Consider the following 6,976-nt stretch of genomic DNA (forward strand, 5'->3'; position numbering starts at 1 on the left):
AATTTGGGTCCCAGGAAGGAGATGGGACCTTGGTGGGGACCCTGGAAGGGCCACCCCTAGGAGTCCAAATGAATAAAACATAGACCAGCTGTCATGAAACCTAAAACCTGCTTTGAACTAGCTTAGTCCCAAACCAGATGAAGGCGGTCTGCTCTTACTCCAATTGTGTGCCATAAAGTCAAAGTCACTACTCTCTGGAGGCAGATAAAAGTTTACTAGGCATGCCATAAGACAAGACAACACAAGACTAAATGAGAAAGACCAAGAAAAAAACAATAGAAACGTACATAGATATTATAGTCCTCAGGTAGAAACTTTTTTTTTTTTTTGAGGTGTAGTCTCACTCTGTCACCCAGACTGGAGTGCAGTGGTGTGATGTAGGCTCACTACAACCTCAGCCTCCCATGTAGCCGGGATTACAGGTATGTGCAACCATGCCCAGCTAACTTTTTTAACGGGGTTTCATCATGTTGGCCAGGCTGGTCTTGAACTCCTGACTTAAGGTGATCCACCCACCTAGGCCTCCCAAAGTGCTGCGATTACAAGTGTGGGCGACCATGCCAGGTGAGTATTTTGCCACAATTTAAAATAAATTTTCTTTTTTTTTTTTCTTTTTTTCAAGTTTGTTCTCAGACTATATTCACAAAGTTCCACGGCAGCTTACACTTCTGTAGGCCTTGTTGACAGTGCCGGCTTTTAGATACTGATGATCTTCATCTTTTTCTTATCTCCTCGGTAGAAGAATGGGATGCAGGAGGTGCTGCCTAAGACTGGGCGCTCCTGGGCATTCTTCCTTCCACCAAGCAGCTGCATGATCTGCTGTGCAGTGCGGTTGTCATGGGAATAACCCTTCCCGGCCTCTCGTGCAGGCTTCACGCTGCCAGGGTGGCTCCTATCAGAAAGGTCTTTGGAGGGAGGGAGGCAGGGCTCTGAGCACCGCTCCTCCTGCATCTTCTCCTCCTGCTCTCCCATCCTCTCCTTCTCCCGCATCTTCTCCTCCTGCTCTCCCATCCTCTCCTTCTCCCGCATCTTCTCCTCCTGCCCCCGCATCTTCTTCTCCTCCTCCCGCATCTTCTCCTCCTGCCCCCACATCTTCTCCTGCTTCTGCATCTCCTCTTCCTTCTCCCGCAGCTCCTTTTCCTGCTCCCGAAGCCTTTCCTACTGTATCCACATCTTCTCCTCCTCCTCGCGCATCTTCTCATCCTGATCCCACAGCCTCTCCTCCTTCAATCGCAGCCTCTCATCCTGCTCCCGCATCTGCTCCTCCAGCTCGTGCATCTGCTCCTCCTGCTTCCACATCTGCTCCTCCACCTCTCCCATCTGCTTCTCCTTCTTCCACATCTGCTTCTCCAGCTCACGCAGCTCCTTCTCCTGCTTCCGCATCTGCTCCTCCTGCTTCCTCATCTGCTCTTCCTGCTTCTGCATCTGCTCCTCCTGCTTCCAAATCTTCTCCTCCTTCTTCCGCATCTGCTCCTCCAGCTCGGGCCTCTGCTCTTCCTGCTTCCACGCCTGCTCCTCCTGCTTCTGCATCTGCTCCTCCTGCTTCCTCATCTGCTCCTCCTGCTTCCGCATCTGCTTCTCCAGCTCACGCAGCTCCTTCTCCTGCTTCCACAGCTGCACCTCCTGCTTCCTCATCTGCTCCTCCTGCTTCCGCTCTGCTCCTCCTGCTTCCTCATCTGCTCCTCCTGCTTCCTCATCTGCTCCTCCTGCTTCCGCATCTGCACCTCCTGCTTCCGCATCTGTTCCTCCAGCTCATGCACCTCCTTCTCCTGCTTCTGCAGCTTCTCCTCCTGTCTCCACATCTTCTTCTCCTGCTCCCACATCTTCTCCTCCTCCTCCCACATCTGCTTCTCCTGCTGCCACAGCCTCTCCTCCTGTCTCCACATCTTCTCCTCCTGCTCCCAAATCTTCTCTGCCTGCTCCCACATCTTCTCCTCCTGCTCCCTCATCTGCTGCTCCTGCTCCTTCATCTTCTTTTCCTGATCCTGCAGCTCCTTTTCCTGCTCCCACATCTGCTCCTGCTGCTCCCACAGCTCCTTTTCTTGTGCCCACAGCTTCTCTCCTGTCTCCGCATCTTTTCCTCCTGCTTCCGTATCTTCTCCTCCTGATCCTGTAGCTTCTCCTCCTGCTTCCGTATCTTCTCCTTCTGATCCTGTAGCTTCTCCTCCTGCCTCCACATCTTCTCCTCCTGCAAAGTGTTGGTTTGAACCTGAAAAGGAAATAGACTCATAAGCTAGCTATATAAATGTAATCTATAAAATAACAGTTTTCATCTATGATTCTTTAAAAATAAATTTTAAGCCCTAACCCTGAGGTTCTGATTTCCCAGACAGGTCCCCACTTTGTAGATTTTTAGCACACTCTAGAGGATTCTATGGTGGGACCAGAACAAGGACCCAAATTTTCCAACTCTTGGCTGGACCCTCCCCATACCCTGCATGATCCCTAGACCATGGTCCCAGCTGGATGGGGCTCCCACAACCCTGAGGGCTGCAGTCTCTCACCTGTGGCAGCAGGATTTTGTCCTTCTCCAGCTTCCTTTTTAGCCCCTTGATGTGGAGCTGGATCTCAGACTTTTCAGATTCTACGAGTCGAAGTTTTTCTTGTAGTTTGGCATTTTTCTCCTTCAGCTCCTCATTGGTTATGCTATAGCCAGAGGCAGTAGAGAAAGGAATGAATGAAGAACAGAAAGGACCACTTTGGTGATCGACCCTCTACCCTCACCCCACAACCACAGAATCATGGCACTGGAAGGGACCCCAGGAATTAAAAGTCCCAGGTGGCAGGCCAGAGAGAGGACATGAGTTGCCTGAGGCTACCCCATGAGTCAGTGGCACAGGCGGCACTAGAGCTTCCCTGCACACACATGAAAACCTGTATGAGCCACTCACCATGCTTACCTGTACCCCCCACCTCCCAGCACACCACCCCCACTAAGGGCTCCCAGACCTCCCATCCCAACTTCCCCCATCCTACATGTTCCTATACAGCTCCAGACTCATGGTGTCCCTCTCATTTGTTAACTCCTCGATGTACTGCAAATAGAGAAAGGTCAAGTCAGGATAGAGCAGGCAGAGGAGCAGCTGGCCGACCAGTAATGACAGCTACAGTGACTACTCCACAGTAACTCTTGCTCCCTCTCAATCACACCCGACATGTTCTCAAGACATTTCCAAGCCCATGGTCTCATTTGTTTTCCTTTCTTTCTTTCTTTTTTTTTTTTTTTGAGATGGAGTTTCTCTCTTGTTGCCCATGCTGGAGTGCACAGGCATGATCTCACCTCATCGCAACCTCCGCCTCCTGGGTTCAAGTGATTCTTCTGCCTCAGCCTCCTAAGTAGCTGGGATTACAGGCATGCACCACCGCACCTGGCTCTCACTTGTTTTTCAAAGAACTCAGTAAGGGTGGAAGGGACACGGAAAGAGATTGAATTGATAGCTGGCTAACAGGGGCCCAGAGAGATCAGATAATATTGCTATTCCTATTACTCTTATTACTACCACTGTTGGAACCTTTATTGAGTGCTTCACCAGGCACGATGCTAACAATCCCATTTAATCCTCACAACCTCCATAGGAGATGGTTACCATTATTATCTCTATTGTGTAGATGAAAAACATGGGGTATTAAAGGTTAAGTGCTGCCTAAGATCACTTAGAGCTGGGATTTCAAAACCCAGGTATATCTGATTCTCTAAGCCCATTCTTTCACTGGGGGTAGGGACACAGATAAGGAGAAGGAAATTAATCCTTTGTTGATTTTTGAAAGAACGATACATTGGCATAGTCCAAACCTCAGAAGGTACAGAAGGGAAATATCTCCCCCCAACACTGTTCCTATCTCCTGAGTTTTTACGAATCCTTACAAACATGTTTTATGTATATTACCATAATACATACACACACACGTATGTGTGTTCCCTCTCTCTACACAAATGGTAACATACTAAAGATACTCTTCTGTACTTTCATGGTACAAGTACCCTAACCCCCACCTAGGATTTGACCAAGGGTGCAGCCAAGTATGGGCAGGGTGGGCACTTGGCCTCGGAGCTCTGTGTCCAGTGCTTGCTCCCCACAGCACCCCACAACTCACCCACAGCAGCTGACCCAGCCCTAACCTGCCTCTAACAACCACACACAAAAGCAGCAAGAAATGGCCCATGCTGTCTTCTGGGCAGGACACTGCATCCTGCAGAAGGGACCTTTAGGCTCATTCCTCTATCTGCAAAGCTGGGCTCCCATGGGACCGTGCAGGTGATTGGACTCACCCTGTCTGCCTTCTTGTGCTGTATGGACACAGAGGAGAGAGCCGGCTGTAACTCTCCTTCAAAGTGCCAGGAATGATGCAGGTGGCCTGCCAGATCCTGGGACTCTCCTGGAATGAGAGAGGTTGAGATGCGGCCCAAAGGACTCCCCCAAAGGCCTGTGAAAGTGCGAGGTTGAGGGATGATGGGGTGCCCAGATTCCCACCTTCAAATTTCCCGGCAGCATCCTGGCTGTAGTAGAGCACTGTCTCCAGTTCAATTTTCTGACACATAAGGATTTCTATGGTGTGATCCTGGGCCTTTGGGAGAAAAGACAAGCAAGTGCTGAAAGAGAAGCAAAGAAACCTCATCCAGAGGACAGGAGGGAACTTCACCCCCTCCACTCACCTCTAGCTGCCTCCTTAGGGCTGGCTGGTGTTGATGGCTCGCCTTCTTTTCCTATAGGAAGAGGAAGAAAGAGCTCCTACTAGGGGGAGGCAGAGATCCAGAGCAAGAGACATGCCCCCAGAATGGCCCCCTGCCCCAGGACAGGCCCACCCATGGGACCAGGTTATCAGGGACCCTGTGGAGATGGGGTGGAATCTGGGAGGTGAGCCTTCCTCCCCAGGCTGGGAGTAGGCAAGATGAGACTGGGGCCTCTACATCTGAGTGCCCCCCAAACCCAGCAGTCATGTCATGAGCAAAGAAAGAAACCATGTTACTTCTTTCAGCTGAGCTCGGTTCTGTTGTTTCTGTGGGGAGAGTCAAAGGAAGGTGACTGAGGGTGGCCCCCTCGACTCTATTCCTCAGGCCAGGAAGCAGTCGGCAGGGGTCAGGAATGGATTTTAAGGGCAAAGTTCTCAGACCCAATAGGAACATGAACTGGTCAACTCTCCTCAACTCCCAAAGAAGAAGGATTTGGGTCTTTGTTGGTTTTTGCCCACAGCCGCGGAACTCAAAGTCTGAAACTAGATTCTCTTGAAAAGACAGTAACAGAAACCTTCGGAGATGGAGTGTGAGAAAAGCCCACCCTTCTGCCAGCTTGTGATTTAGAAAGGTGCATTCATTCAGCAAACGTTGAGCACATACGGGCCAGGGACAGCTCCTCACAGCAGGGATAGAGGTCAGAAAAGGCAGAGAGGAGCCCTTGGCCCCGAGGTTTCCATTCTAGTGGGCCTTTAACTGTCGGGCTCTCAGAGCTAACAGAAACCTCTGATACTCTCTAACTCTACCTCAGGAAATGCAAGCCCAAGAAGGAGAGTTTACAGCAGGCCCTGGACTAGGGATTAACATAAAAACACAATGATAAATCTCATTTAAACTTCACAAATACAAGTAAAACAATACCACTCCTGTTTTACAGATGTGAAAAGAGAGGCCCAAAGAGATCAAGCTATTTGCCCTAAATCATATCCCTAGGAGATGGAGAGGTAGGATTCAAACCCAGAACTCTTAACCAGTACCTGGCAGTTCTTCCACAATCTTAACAATTACCCTCCACCACCCCTTGGGCCCTCTGTCCCCAAGGAGCCTGGCCAACCAAGACTCACTTCCTCAGGTGAGTGGCAACCATCAGAAGTGGTTGTCTCAGGGTTAGTGCCATTATTTATTTTCTTCTTTTTGGCGTCGCTTGCTCCTGCACCAACACTAGGGCTGGTCTGGGCATGATGGTCTCTCAACTGTGGAAAGGAAGAGCAATGATACTCATGAGAACTACAAGATCCTACAGTCACATCTTGCTTTACAGTTTATACTAAATACTCTTATAGACCATCTGATTTAATGCCACCAACTGTAGGAAATGTTGTCACAATCACTTAGTGACTGAGAGAGATTGATACCATGGCTGAAAAAAAAGGCAGTAATGGAACTTAAACTCAGTTTTCTGACTCTGAGCTCTGGGATTTTGCCACAAATCAGCAGCTGCCAGGGACCAAAACCAGAGGCAGAGGTAGAAAAGCAAATATTAAGCAGGCAGGAACTGTACACTCTGTGGTTTAGAGTTATTCACCCTCACACGTCTGTCAGTGTTAAGAAGTACACCAGTACCTCTCAAATCTTTACATCAATGTATCCTCATGGCAGAAGGCAGCCTTTCTGTTAAATCCGGGAATTTAGCAGAAAGAGGACAACCCAAGCCTCATTTCAGAGAGAAGTCTTGTATACTCTTATAAATCTATGTGACTTTCATCCCTAAGTACATTAATGTTTCATCTCTCAATAGAATCAAGGGAAACTGATGCTTCAGAAAGATGCCCCATATTTATCCTGTGGCACTCAAAGTACCCCAGGTTGAGATGAGATGAGGAAGACTCAAGCTGTCAAGTCCAGTTTCCCAAGATCTGTTCCACAGAAGATAAGCAGATCTCACTCCAGAAACCAGTGACTGAGGGGCACTCTGGTCCCAGAACAATGGAGAATTCAAATCTGAGGTGCAGAACTCAGAAAAAATGTTAAAGTGTCTCTGGAGAGTAGAAGCCTGGGAGAAAACCCAACCCAACCCGTTCTCCCATTGCCACCCAGAGACACTGTCAACATGTGGAGCTCATGGGGGAGGTGTAGGCTTTTCACACTGTCAACGTCTGTGGTAAGGAAGTCAGGCAGCCTGAAACCTCTCTCTTCTAGGTCCCACGGTCCCCATTCCCCTTCCAGCTGGAAACCTGTGCTGCAACCAGAGGAAACAGAAGTGGGCAAGAACACTTAGGGGACTGGGTCCTAAGACCAAAGGGC

General features: G+C 49.4%; 1 pseudogene; it reads right to left on the reverse strand.

Annotated features, from left to right (window-relative positions):
• Positions 1-581: 581 nt before the first annotated feature.
• LOC100444255 (golgin subfamily A member 6-like protein 7) lies at positions 582-4,474 on the reverse strand (annotated as a pseudogene).
• Between the last annotated feature and the right edge of the window lie 2,502 nt (positions 4,475-6,976).

This window comes from Pongo abelii, chromosome 16 (assembly GCF_028885655.2).
Source record: "Pongo abelii isolate AG06213 chromosome 16, NHGRI_mPonAbe1-v2.0_pri, whole genome shotgun sequence".
NCBI lineage: Eukaryota > Metazoa > Chordata > Mammalia > Primates > Hominidae > Pongo > Pongo abelii.